Source organism: Cyphomyrmex costatus, unplaced genomic scaffold, assembly GCF_001594065.2.
Source record: "Cyphomyrmex costatus isolate MS0001 unplaced genomic scaffold, Ccosl1.0 scaffold148, whole genome shotgun sequence".
Taxonomy (NCBI): Eukaryota; Metazoa; Arthropoda; class Insecta; order Hymenoptera; family Formicidae; genus Cyphomyrmex; species Cyphomyrmex costatus.
Genome location: NW_017275477.1, coordinates 469,906 through 483,995, shown reverse-complemented (window position 1 = coordinate 483,995; position 14,090 = coordinate 469,906).

Sequence of the window (14,090 nt, the reverse complement as noted above, 5' to 3'; positions counted from 1 at the left end):
GCACGTGCTTGAAAGTTGGACCTCGAAAGAGAGGAAGTACCCTAGCTTAGATCTGCAAAGTTATATATCCGGTTTGAAAGTTTATTCATAGTTTTATCGTTTTCGATGATGCATGGACAAATATGTTCTACAATATGAATAAAAAAGGAAAATAATGTTAAAATGAAAATTACATACGGTAATGATACTCATACACTTACTGAGAAAAATGTCTGGTTAGATTAACTGGAATTAAAGTTGAAAATGAATCAAAATTTCCTGGTTAAATCTATTAGAATTCTAATTATGGTAATCAGCACTCATTAACTGATGTAAGAATTTTCGATTTCGCCCATTTTCAATTACATGTTTTTCTCAATGCTGAAAAAAACAGTTTGGTTATAGTTACCAAACGTTTAGTGAAATAATACCAATTAAATGTTTTTAATATAGCTATAACTAAAGATAATTTTAACTTTACAAATATTTAGTAAGTACTACCATTGATAATATCGTAAATATTTATATATAAAGGTAAAATTATATTTAGTTATATTAACCAAACATTTAATTGACATTATTTCACTAATCATTTAGTAACTATTATTTAACTCTTTTTTCAGTATATGGTGTAACAGAATCTCTTTTGTTGTTAGTTAACAATATCCAGCATATTTTCGACTCAAGTATTTAAAAAAATTTCGGTCTTACAAAATTAAAATATAATGCAAATGATAAAAATTGAGATACAAATCGCCTGCTTATTATACATATTATAACATGTACATGCATTCATAGTTGAATGTAGTCTATTCTAATATGGATTAGTTTTTTTTTATTGTGATTAAATATCAGAGAATTCGACAATCATCTCAATCATTTTATTATAAAATCATCACAGATATTTTTATATCAAGCTTTTTCAATACGAAATTGAAGGAGATCATTACTGTTTAACTTTTTTCTCTTTCTATATGATTAGAAAATTAACAGAGATCGCTGCTCGCGGTCCTCGTAAAAAGTATTAACGCATTAAAAGATTTAAAGACAATCCGGCGCGGATAAGCACACGCGCGCGGAAATACGAGGTGTCACAATACAGAAAGTTGATAGCGTATTCTCAGGCCGTGTGTAGCGTCAGCTTGATAAAGAAAGGAACTGCATGTGCCGAAAGTGACTCATCGAATTAAGAGCTGTAGGTGCAGCGAGTTCATTGACTCGCACATCGTTGATGACCGGACAGCGACGTTGATCACCTGTCGGGTTTCTTGGACGACGTATACCGATAACGACTTTTGCGATCATGGCTCTCTGCCGCCGCGTCATCTAAGCATGCATCGGTCACGATAGCGACGAAAAACTCATCGCGCCCAAAGAAGACACTGAAAGACATCCTATTTCTGCATGATTGATTTATGTTATGTAAACCGGCTGAATTTTTTTAGTAGATAAATATGTATTAAATATATTAAACATTTGTACATAGGTATGCAGATTACTTAGGCAATTATTCATCTTTCACATTATACAGAATTATTATACAGAATTATTGATCTTTTTCGTCTTCGATTCTTATTTTAATGTTTTTGATTGTTTTAAATCGAATTTAAAATATTTTGTTGCATTTCATCTACATTTAAACTAGTGATTTTTGCTTAATTGTAGTTATCAGCAAAGTCTCTCTCCCTCCTCTATTTAAAGAAATCTTCTGTTATGTAATTTAGATTACCTAAAGGAAAAATTAAATTAAAAAAAAAACACTGTCTTTCTGATACGCTTCCTTTTTAATAAAAAAATGTTTAAAAGAGATAAATAAATTATTTTAAAGAGCTCTGTTAATCTCTTCAACTCACAAAAACATCTTTATAAGTATAGAATCAAAATGCTGTTTTAAACGTGATTTATTTGATAAGAAATATAGTTACTGATGTTTCAATATAAAAGCATTGCTGCAAATACAGAATATAATTTAAAAAATACATAATTTTCACACAAAAATATATATTTGACACACGTTTTAATGAATGCCAGAACTAACGATAATAATATATAGAAAGAAATGTATCGACGTTACGATTCAATCAAAACACGATAAGACATACGCGTGAAGAAGGTTCACCTTACTTTTGATATCGCGTTATCGAGACGGTCGAACCTCTTCGATGAAAACATCATGTCCAAGGGACTTCAGCGTGTACGAATTAATCTCATGATGGAGCAGACATATACCACCATGGCAATGGTAAACGACCCACGTACTGGCCCACGTGTCTCTTCTATCGTGTCCGTAATTCAGTCATCGCTTCTAACGATAATTACTTGACGAGATCTTTCGCCGTCGCGAAATCGCAGATCTGTCGATGACATCATTACCAAGACCAGAGTTGTATATCTACCTAGCAGCCCTAACGATTGTATTACGTCTCGTACGGAAGAAATCTATTTCAATTAAGTAATAGAAAGAATGTTGTAGAGAGCTGTTATTTTCAGTGTATTCAAAATAATTTGACAACAAACATTCCATAGTTTCATAAATATCTCACGTGAGCAATAAGGTTTTATTATATAATCACCGTTCAGAATCTTACAATTAGTTAGAAGAATCCTGCAGTTTATATTTAACAGTTTATATGTATATAATTCGAAATGATTGATATTTTAACATTTTTAATTAAAGAATTGACTGTAAATATCTATAAAAACTGTCACTAAAAAAATTTCGTTTGCAGGATAAATACAAAAGACATTTGAATGGGTCATGTAACTACTTTAGCGCGTAATATGTTTAGTTGATATCAGTTTTCAGTGTCACAACCTGCGTCATTGAGATAATAAACAATTACCTGCTATTTACTGAGATAATTACCATATATTTATGAATGGTTACTTCACGTTACTTCATCGTTTCAACTTCGATTTCATTACGCGATATGTCCTTCTCATTGCGTTTTGTATAATTAAGCTACTATATCTCATATAATTGTCGCGCATCTTATTCGTAATACTGCTGTTTCGCAAGTATAGGAAAGGATTCGTTTACATTGGTACTAGTGTGACGACTTCGCGTACACGTGTGTGCATAATTAAAATAAAACACGTGCGCGAATAATTGAAAACAAAGTTATAATATGATTGCTACAGAGATAATAATGAGGAATACCAAATATACATATATTCGAAACATAGTTAACATATCGACTCACGATCGGCTCGATTGCGGTTCATACTGCTATCGATATCGCATCTGGCCATTAATCGTAATTCGGATGGTAATACGTCGCCACGATGGCTATCGATTCACAGTAAATGAGTATATTAAAGCATTCGATTCCCGCTCATGTCATGCGATAAAATATATGTTAAACGATCTTGAAAAATTGTTTCTATTATTCTATTAGTTTTCCGTCGTGATAATTATATTTCACATTCTACCTGCTTTTTTATTTTAACCAATATTTTCTGAAATGTCTCGTTATCATATATACCATATAGTGTCGCTGTGCTTAGCGCCGAGACACTACTGTGTCTCCTGATTTGTGTTACACCTTAACTGAAAGAATGTTATTATGTTAATAGACATGTGTATTTCTATTTAAAATCATTTTTAGTATGGGATGTAATTAATGCAGTATAAAATGTTAATATTAAAATTACAAAGCATTAAAAAAGATTTAATACAATTAACCCTTCATTACTTTCGTGAGATGTTCAATATACTCTGGCAATCTTATAAATTCGCTAAACGTACAAATACTATTCATACATATAATTATATTCAGCGCAAATCGTTTCACAATTAAAAAAATTGCATTATCTTTATCTAAAGGATGTATAGAATATTATCAGTTTTTATTTAATTATGAATAATCAAAAGGAGAAAGAAAGATAATAAAGAGAAATAACAGAACAATAGGATAAATAAGAGTCAAGCACTGCAGTTGGTGCGCATAAACAGAAATTTGCAGTATAGTGTTATGAATTTAAATTACAAATTTGAAATTACAACTAAGAATCCGAACATTTCGGTTCATTTTCATGCCATTCTCAACGGAAATCGTACTAGTTTAATTTTTCGATAATATACGCTCGCGTGAATTCCAATGATGAAAAATTAAGTTATTAAGAAAGGTAAAATATGTGTACAAAGCCAAGTGATCTTATATCAACCCAAATTAATCCTGCAGATAAACGACACACATGCGTCCAAAAGAGTTGAAACAAATCGAAAAGACCGTTAAATAATTAAATGGAAAACTGAGGTATAATATCACGATCAGAAACATCTCATACGAGTAATTATAAAAAAAACCACTTGAGTAATGTAGATGAGTAACATAGTAATATTAAATTAGCTAGATTACTAATGAAATAACTAATTTCCATTTCAAGCAACTTGCTTTATCCTCGCGGACAATCTCTCGGATTCTTGTTTAGAATCGATTAAAAATTTTACTACGACAGCCATAATATTAACAAAAAAGATTAAAACAATCGGCAAATGCTATTCATGCTAAACTTCCCTATCATTCTTTATGCATGGCGTGACGCGCGTGAATCTGCGCAGCTGGACGTTACGCTGCTCATGGATGTAGAAAATGCATACGTCGATTATCTTTATATAAAACGATTATCATTATCGTATCCTTTAGTTGAGTACACTGACTTTTTAAGAGTGATGATGCGCCGACAGTTCACCTCTCTGTTGCGCGCGACGCAACGATAGCTCTCGATAAACACATTGAACCATCCCGACGACAGATTAACGCCAATGAACGAGTCATTTTTTTTCCATGAAAATTGATGCGCGACAGTTTACTGCACTTTCAGCCAATGATAACGACGATAATGATTATTCATAGAAGTCAATGACAGAAAATGAGATTTCGTTCGTCCTTTAATACACAAATAAGTATTTTGAAGATGTAAATGATCTCACACGAAATGTATATAAATTTATTTCTTGCATACACACAAATCATTAACCATTACTGATTGACGCACAGTAAAGAGTTTTTGCTTATCAATATTTAAAAACGCATGCATAAATGATTAAATTTTGAATTGTGAATTTAAGTTGCCATAATATGGTTTTTCACAATACTTTTTTTAACGAAAATTTTTTTCCGAGATAAGTAAATGTTATACGCGGATAATGAAGTAATTACATAAATTTTGCTGGCATTTAGCGAAAATCGACGCAATGGCGAATATTTAATTTTTACATTAATTTAATTCTGGTCTGTGTGATGAAAAAAAGATTGATAATCAAAAATCGCTGAACGCTGCATAATTGCACGTGTCGCAAAAATTTAATATTATACAAAGCGTGAATCTGTAATCCTGTTGTAGTGAAAACCGACGAATTATGGTAGCGATTGATCGCCGGTCTGAAACTGTAAATATTAATAAGTGAAGAAGTTTCATGCACTCCACACTGGAGCGCATGTTGTAACGAAATGAACAATTATGATGCAGAATTCGTGGAGATTCTTAACCGCAAGATCGTCTTGTGACTAATGGCGGAAACTGCGACCACGAGCTGCAAATCAAAGAAACGGCATCGAACATTGCGCGATTATCGACCGCATTTTCGTTTAAACGGCCGCGCATGCACGCATTTTACATGAGTCGCGACAATATCAAAAGCTGACGTCGCATTGTGTCATGCACAGATTTGCTGACTCCTTATTTTTTAAAGTAAATATCGATCGGTCCGATTCCACTTGAGTGGCGTATCGATAAACTCAAATGGATGTTGTACCCCTCGCGTTATTAAAATGTCTAAAAATGGAAGTCACATATATGTTGCTAAGCATTTATCTTAATTTTCGGAAATACCAGATTATATTTTTCAATTAAACGCAACCGAAAGCTATTAATATCATAATCTGTGGTTTTCCGTGCAAATTCGTTTTTTCCATTTTAATAGATAATCACGAAATTTCCCAACATTCGACATAAATATTGTATTTCCACGAACTCACTTCGTCATCACAATATATGTATATCCAAAATTTAACCTGCTTAAGAAAGATATTTCAAATTAGCTGTGATAGTATCAAACTATTTCAAATTCTTAAGACGACAGATACAACAAAAACATACGTATTTCTTTCTAAATATATATATGTATAAGTTATTTCATCTATTTTGTTATCGAAAATTTACTACTAATTTAATTCATTTTAGACCATAAAATATCTTATTATTTTCTGTTAAGAAGATCTTAAAGCCGTTTTATTACCAATTCAGTAGGGCTTACGTACATACGATTTACGTGCCATTAACATATCACTACACACTACTACATCCATATCGCATATATCGTACAATTTTTTATCTAACTAATCTTTTATATTTTAGGTATTTAAACTAATTCTAAGAACACAACATTGTTCATGTAATTTTTAATGCAAGATTGTTTTATACGTACAAAGTAAAACACATATATATATATATATATATATATATATATATATATATAAAGTAAATATTATTGCAAGAAAGAAGTCGACATTAAAACCGATAAAACTATAAAAGTCGACCCGTTTGGACTACATTATCTTTTAATACTTTATATTTACGCAATTATAAAAAAATGTTTAATCTGAATATGCGTGCGTGCGTGCGTGTGTGTATATAAACAGTTAGAAAAAAAAACTTATTTATAAAATAATTGGTAAAACGCAGACGAGAATTTAAGATGCTCTTAAGAATAAAATTTAGTTCAGAATATTCCTTTTGTAATTTTACAATAAAAAAATATATTGCAATAAACATAAAAATACTGTCAATTTTTATTGCGTTACATTCATTCCTCTAAAAAAAAAATCAAAAGGCCGGAATAACCTACGAATTTAACAAGTTTTGTTTCAAATTCGTCAATTTAGAATTTACTTTTTTTTCCTATATTTCGCCAGTGTTCTTATCTAGTATCATGATGTTTGTTCAAAATATAAGTTTACTCCGATTTATCGAACAATTTTTGTTGCATACGTGAACGTACGTACATACAGATATATACGTCGTTGCCGCGCACGTGTCACGCGGTAGCTCATGAATGAACTCGGCGGTACATAAATGCTGCCGCGCCACAAGGCTATTTTTAAGCGGTGCGCAGACGATTATCAGTGATTCCTGTGCGATAGTCGAGTACTTATCGTATGTGCAGCACGCCTGACTTAGCGACGTGTGTGACTAAGAAAAAACAAAGACGGAGTCCTTCTCTCTCTTTCTCGTGACGCATTGCGGTGGAAAAAGCTCCGCATCTTATCATAAAAATAAAATTAATTTTGTATTTATTTACTGCGCGGTACATCATTTATCGGTGTAATGATTATTCTCGCTAGGTCCCCCGAGTAGAATGTGATTCCTTGGCATTCATCGATACTCGTAACGATGATTTGTCACTCAAGTACAAGATATATGCAGTATATCGATTTCATACATATTAATTATTGTATTTATAATGCAAATTAATGTTTTGTAATAAAATATCTGTAAAAAAACTTAATATATGTATAAAAGATTAGCTGCTGTAGTAAGGTACATATGGCATAGTATTTTTATTGTATTAATAGTTGGAAAAAGCAATAAATAATAAATGATAATGAACAGTTAGATAATGAATAAAATATAAATAAAAAATCTAAAATGTAAATATCTATTAAATTTTTTAAAGAATGTATCTAATTAAAGTATTCCTTCCTACTTAAATTTAACTATGTAATTAAATTAAATCTCATCGTCGTATCAAGAACTTGGCATTAACCCAAAAGTCTTCAAACCATATAGATGCTTTAATAGATTCCGGAAAAAAGATATAATCTGTGAAAATATTGTTGAATTCTTGAGGCGATAAAAACAAAATCCAATCAGATTAAGATTTCGCTGAACTGGGATTACCTAATTCATTTATAAGTTGGCCAATCATTGCATAATGATAAGCCTCGTGGCCCAAAAGCCGGTAGAACGGTGAAACTCAGTGAAACCACGACCACTCTAGTCGGCTCCGACCGGCAGGATCATGGAAATAGTCAAACCAAACGGCCAAAACGCGGTGCCATTGCGTACAATGCGACACCGTAAAAAAAAAAAAAAGAAGTAGACTGATAAAATAGCTACGACCACGCTGATCGTACTTTCACTAGATTAAGTTCGCCGCGCCGGGCCTCTTTTTCTCTCTCCCTCTCTCTTTCGGAGCCCTATATACTTCTCTTGATCAGACGAAGAGAGACGCGGGGTACCGTGACGATCTGCATCAGCGTGTATAACGCTTTTTCACACCCGTTTCTTTTTGCGTGACGCGAGTGATTCAGTGATCCATGTCGAGCCGGAGGAAGAGGACGGACAATATAAGGAAAGAGATCGAACGGCTGATTTTCCGTAACGCAAATTATTTTAAACGCACGCTACAGTTAATCATTAGTTGCAATGATTGAATTTGGGTAATGGTATGATAATGCTAGGATCAGTTAGAGCCAAAGAAACAACTTAATTTACGTCAATAAATTGTAGAAAGTAACTGTTTAGTTACCTTTAAGAAAAAAAATATGAGAACTGAATGTGTGCGGAAAAGTATAGTATGTGTTAATTTCTATACATTATTGATTTATGTCTGATATAAAAAGCGCCTTTTTCGTAAAGAAAAGAATTTATCTCGGAGAAATATTTTTATAGTACGTATGTATCTGCAGATGCCTCTAATAAAATACGATAAACGCGCGTGATCGATTTATCAGAATTTCAGCAGCTTCCGCAGTTTCATTGTTTTTATTCGCAAACTTTGCAATATCTCTGTGTTATAGCCAGTAAAATGCGATAAGATAGGATGTACGCATTTCCCTTTGTTGACTGATCATATAGACCTTTTTGCGGGGTCTTCTCTATAGTACACGTATGGGATTATCGGGCTAATGAATTAATCAGCACTGCACTTGTATGATGTTTCACCGAATTAATCTCGATACGAATGGATTTCTATACTTCAGAATCAGTAATTCGTTATAAACATATCTCATTTCTGCGAAATACGAACAACAAACGCAATTAATATGTGTCATTAATAATATGATGAATTTTTATTTTATACATTTTTTATATTTAGTATAACAACTTGTTCATGAAAAACTCATATTTTATCTCATGAAATCTTAGTTTTTACTATGATTTTCATGACGTTATATGTGTATATAGATTTGTTTATAAATCTAATAAGAGAGAGAGAGAGAGAGAGAGAGAGAAAGAGAATTAATTATTTATAAACAAATATCATTTAAATAATTTTTTTCGTAAAATTAAAATAATTGAATAATAATAAAACTACCTTCAATTTTCTAGTTGAAATTACCGAGTAACTCCGGTCGCATCTAACAGAAACTTAATTTATTAAATATTATTTACTCTGTTTAACGTAAATAAACTACATCAGTAAAAACATTATACTGTCTACAATTATGAAAAAAAAAATTAAAAATTCAAAAATACTTATGTTTCGTATTAAGAAAAAAAAACTTTTTGAAACCCTAACATTTTGCTGTATATCCCATAGTGATGGAGTATACAACTACTCATAAAAGAGAGATGGGATGTATGAAAAAAGACACATAATGTTTGTAAATGAAACACAAATTGACACAATAACTTATACTTAAAAAGTTTACAAAGCTTGCAAAGTGCGCAAATTATACATTTAATACTCTGAATCCAATTTGCGCACTTTATATGCTTTGAGTATAAATCTCGTCCGCTATAAAATGCCATATATCCCAAACAGATGGGATATACAAGACATCAAACTGAATAAGAGCTAAGCACTTGAATGTTGCTGTATACCTTCTTTACTATCTCTTTACACTTATGTATCAAATTAACATTAAATCTTTTGTATTTCTACAATAATAATTTTATGTACACGGAGAGAAGGATTTCTTAAAATTTACCCTGAAAATATAGTAATTATGGTACAATACAATAAAATTAAAAATTCTTACCATGCACTACAGTAAAATTAATCATACTTCTTTTATATTTTATTGTAGTTTTATGAATGAATGTGAGAGATTCACATAAAAATTCTTCGAAATATAATGTCCCACGATTACTATATTTTCAGGGTAAATTTTAAGATATAATTCTTTCCGTGTAGGTACGATTGATATTGTAATATATACGATTGCGTTATTCACTACATTGACAAATTGATTCAATTGACAATAATTTTATTAAGATTAATACGAAGAAGCCGAAATTATAACACGATACTAATATATTTAACATAAAGGCATATAACAGAATGATGCGTGCATGTTACTCCTATTATTTCTTCTACGGTGTAAATTCTCGAACAACGTTCGAAATACTGGACCAATATCCAAATACTGGAGTTATCCCTATAGAAGATTTAGTGTTGCTGGACGATATTGGATGCAAATATAAAAATAAGAATAAGAGAACAATTATACGGCAACAAAATAATATAAATGTGCATGGATGCAATGCAAGAATTTGATACAACTTATTTGTATCAAATTTGTATATTGCATTAACGATATTGTAAATGTCCACATAATCAAGGCTTTTACAATATCTCTTTGTTCAGTGATGAATTTTTTTTATATCAGATTGTATTTAGCGCGATAAAAAATTTAGAATGTATCAGAGCTGTGTCTGGTTACACGTATAACGCACATGAGGTATCATTTTATCTTCGTTTTCACAAAATGTTAAACGAGGATAAAATGATACACCATGCGCGTTATACATACAACGGAACGCAACTCTTATTACATTTTAATGTCATACATTTTTTTCCAATCATTTCTAGATTAAAAGAATAATCTAATATTAATAAATATTTTACAAATTACATAATTAAATTCTATATATGTACATAAATCTACGAAAGAAAAGAATAATATTAACATCTGAAATTAGGAATGCAAGGATGCAACAGATATCCGTCAATTATTCAGCATCTGCGGTCGATCCGGTGGGTTTTTTACAATTAGACCGTTCGGTTGGATACAGTTCGATTATTCGATCGGATTGTGAAAGTTGTATGTATTTTCTATGATTTGTGTGTGCATAGAAATAATTATACATATTTAAAAATTAAATTTTATGCGTATATATATATATATCTTACCGATATAAACTATATATTCTTTTATATATTAATATTTAAATATTAATTAAGTTATATATTTATATGTAATATAATTTAAGAATTAAATTGAAATGATTTTTTATGCCTTTTTAATTTCTTCGTTTTTCTCTCTCTCTCTCTCTCTCTCTCTCTCTCTCTCTCTCTCTCTCTCTTTAATATTTTTCAATATTTAAATAATTATCCCATTATCCGGCTTATCTGGTTTTACCAGATAAAATCCGGTTATCCTGTTTTATCAGATAAAGTTCAGTATCGGGTTATCCAACAAATCATTAAGTATCTGTTGCATCTCTAATAAAAACAGATGTTAACTTTTGAATTTTTTCAATATAAATAAAATATATAAAGAAGTATATAAATGAAAAAAAAAATAAAAAAATCCATAAGAAAGAATTCTAGTAAATATTCTTTATAGATAATTATTCTCTAATACTATGTGAGAAAGTCAGAATAATATATAATGTAGATTAAAATAAAATAAATTTATTGTATATCAAAAATATCAAGCGTTTTTATATATTTTTAAATATCATTTTCTCAAAAAAAAAAAAAAAGAAAAAAAAAAGAATGTTAAGTTTTTGAAGTTGAAAAGACTCGTCACTGTGCGCGCATAGTGCGTTGTGTTTAAGCGAAGCGAGGCAAAGCCAGGAAAAGTAAGAAGCTGGCAAGCGGTGGAGAAGCGTGCACTTCTGCCTCCGCCGTTATGTAACCGAACGATTCTCGGAGCCAGCAGCAGCCGAGCGACGCGCGAGAGTGAGGTCAATTTGTGCGAAGCCCATCGCGTGTACGTATATAGACAACACGGCATACACACGAACGCACGTGCACGCGCGTTCGTCCGCGCGTGTATTCGTCGAACGTTAGAAGACGAGAGTGAGCTGGAATCAGGCGTAGAACGTGAAAGTGAAGCGGCCCGATGTACACGTATGTGTACGATCATGCATGCGTGCGTGTGTGCGTGGCGTGTAACGACAAAAGTTGGCGCGCACGTGTAAATGCGAGTCATGAAAGTGTATGCGCGAACGGATCTGCGTGGAGCGAGAGCCAAGATCGATTTACACCATTCACCAAGTCGACATCACCGTTATCGAGAAAGAACGAGAAGGAAGATGCTTTATCGAGAGTACCTGACTGAAGAGTTTTGGAAATAATTTATCATAAATAAGATTATTTAAATGCCGAAGTTAAACGTCGAAGTTAAAAAAAGAAAAAACTACCGCGAGAATATCGCGCCTTAATTGTAGCGCTATTTTGCTCTGTCAGCGATGTTCTTAATTATCAAAAAATTATATCGCAAAAAAGTATTAATAACATTCCACAAGCAAATTAATACTATCTTCTCATAAGAGATAATATAAAATCACATCATTACGAATTTCTGCTACTAAAATAACCGCGATATCTTTAATTGATATTTATTAAAATTTAAACGCTTATCATTTTAAAAATATATCAAATTAAACATGTTATATTATAAAAAAAAAAAAAAGCAATTTAATTTTATTATTTAGCTATAGGAAGTACTGCTATGACAATAAATCCCATTCAACAGAACAATACCGTCGTCATTCTCAAATTACTACCGTGCGCCCCGTAAACAAGAGTATCGGGAAAAGACGCGGAAGACAAAGAAGAGACAGAGACGATGGCGGAAAGCCCAGCGAAGACGGCGGGAGACGTGGCTTCGAGGAGGAACGAGCCGCGCAGTTAGGAACGAGTAGGTGAATCGCCGCGGAGCCCCGTGTTGGTACGGCGCGGCGTGGCGCGGCGTGGCGTGGGGTTGCGCCGGTAAAGTGTGCCAAGGTGCACTTCTCGAGAAAGCCGGACCGGCCGGACCGCTACCGCGCCACCGCGCCACGCTCCGGCTATCGCCGGCCGCCACGGATTCGGTCCTATTCCATCCGTGCCGCGCTGCGCTAACGAGTGCGATTAGGGATGCCTGCGATGCCTGAATAATATACGTTTTCCTGTTTTCGAGTGTACCAAGAATTTTCAGCAAACACGCGCCGATACACAATAATTATACCTTTTGATCGTATACCTACATCGATGACGAATGATTACGTAATGTATCACATCGAGAAGAATGGCCAGTACGTTTGTAATGTATCACAACTGTGTACTTTTGTGAAAAATTACATATGTAAATAAATTGTGCAACATTGATCACTTTATCGATTCCATTTTTAATATGATTTGTTCCCTGGCTATGTATTGTTACCCCCTATCTTTCGAGGAACAGTTTTTAATTTTTATCTTGCAGTACTCTTTCGCAGTAATTCATTTGTTATCGCAATGTACGATTTTGAAGAAGAAGGTAAATAAAGCGAGCGTTTAAACACGAATATCTTTTCACATATCTTGCGACGGATGAGATATAACGGTGATGAGATATAACACGAGGCGTCTCGTAAGCGTCTTTGAAAATTTAGGCAATAAAAAGTACAGTAAAAGTGACCGGTCGGAGAATTGATTGAGACAGTTGCGATAATGAAGATAATAACATAGAATTAGTAATGAAGATAATAATAAAGTTGATTAAACGTTCTTAATAGAAACAATATATAGAAAAGTGTTATATAACGATAATAATACGATAAAAGACACAACGGCGTCTTGAATGGAACGCAGGTATGACCGTTTTAGCGTAATGCGTCAGTTAACACTTAATACGGACAATGCACGCTGCGTTTGCTTACTTACAAAATTCGCCGATGTGCATATCGCATTTTCGTGATAATTAGGAAACGCTACTCTTCTCGATACTAAATTAATTGATCGTGCGCAGATACAAACCTAAATTAATTGTTCTGTCATTATAATGTATCCGACACACTCTCTATAATTCTCAAAGATATTATTGCACGGTCACGGAGATCCAAGTAATTTAACTCCATCCCGCAATATGATCGTAAATCTTACCTATTTTAATAATTACGAGTTC